We start from the raw sequence: 1,382 nt of genomic DNA on the forward strand, positions 1-1,382 counted from the left end.
CATTGGCCCGTTTTTTATCCCCTACATAATTTACACGTGTTTCTTGTTGAAATATGTCCCTGTAGACTACAATCTACAGACAGATTCTTTGCTCCATCTCTAAGGGTACCCTGTTCTCCTGAAGATGTTCTGATATTCTTCCAACGCCCTCTTACCTGCATATTTTACTTTAACAACCCATCCATTTATTAAACTCTAAACTCCACCCCCTTTTGAGCAATACAACCTAAAGTTTCCCTTTGATTACTTAAAGCTGTTTTTAAACTATATTGATCCTTCACTGGTTATTTCTTACAAAATTGCATCAACAGAAGCCAGAATGTTGAGGATATAAGATAGTTTGTAATTAAACGTTGTCAAATTCACCCAATCAACATTTCATGGTGCCACTAACCGAGTCCGTCGGTGGGTCAGAGGTAAGTTTGCGGCAAAAATATGAAGTTCGATTCCCAGCGGTGTACACAGTGAAGAGCCCAATGTGCTTTAGCGCTAAAACAAACAATAATTATGAAGTTTGTTAAATTGTTTGTTGGATTTTATCTTACCAACAGAGGTTTCCATTCTTGCCGGTTGTTGTAGCAACACTAGGCTATAATATTAGATAACTTAAAGAATGATCAGCCGACAATAGTGTTGTAACAAATTGATACATTGAAAGTTTGAAATATCAAAAACATTGTTTGAAGTCAAATAAGAAGAATATCGAATTGTAATTAAATATAAAACACATACGCAAAATTAATGTTTTATATTTTAACCAACAAATGGTTTTAAATGATATTATGAAAATAATAACAAATATTTTAAATAAGCAAACTAAAAAATTAGGTGAAAGCTTTTTAACGATGTGCCATCTGTGTCGGTTCATAGGGGAAGATTCTTCAGAAGTTAAGAAAGAAAAAAATTACTGTCTGACTCTCAGTGTTCATCACTGGCCTCGATGTGTTTGTTGAAACCATAAGGCACGCGGTGAATGCCAAGAATGAGACTGGAAGACAACAATGAAGCACGAGAAGCTCTGTGATTGTCCAGATTACACTGTGGAAGAGGTGTAATTCAAGAGGAAAAATGGAAAACGACTTTGGAGATTTAATGAAACAACATAAACGGTCCTGGGTTTCATTTTACAAGAGGAAGACTTGGAAGGTAACTTGAGATAACTTAGTAAGGAAGACACATGAGTGCACAAAGCTGCGATTCAGTAAATGATTATAGATTTTAACGGCTAGGTTAGTAAGGAAGACACGTGAGTGCACAAAGCTGGGATTCATTAAATGATTAGATTTTAACGGCTAGGTTAGTAAGGAAGACAAGTTTGTTTGTTTTGTTTGTTTTTGGAATTTCGCGCAAAGCTACACGAGGGCTATCTGCGCTAGCCGTCC

At 36.0% G+C, this 1,382-nt stretch overlaps 1 long non-coding RNA gene across 1 annotated transcript in view; it reads left to right on the plus strand.

Annotated features, from left to right (window-relative positions):
* The first annotated feature begins 994 nt into the window (after positions 1–994).
* Positions 995–1,382, plus strand: part of LOC111089699 — a 1,314-nt gene continuing 926 nt past the window's right edge. The window contains exon 1 of the long non-coding RNA XR_002613925.1: positions 995–1,296. This is a non-coding gene — a long non-coding RNA (uncharacterized LOC111089699). The remainder of the gene's footprint in view (positions 1,297–1,382) is intronic.

This window comes from Limulus polyphemus, unplaced genomic scaffold (genome assembly GCF_000517525.1).
Source record: "Limulus polyphemus unplaced genomic scaffold, Limulus_polyphemus-2.1.2 Scaffold7079, whole genome shotgun sequence".
Lineage (NCBI taxonomy): Eukaryota > Metazoa > Arthropoda > Merostomata > Xiphosura > Limulidae > Limulus > Limulus polyphemus.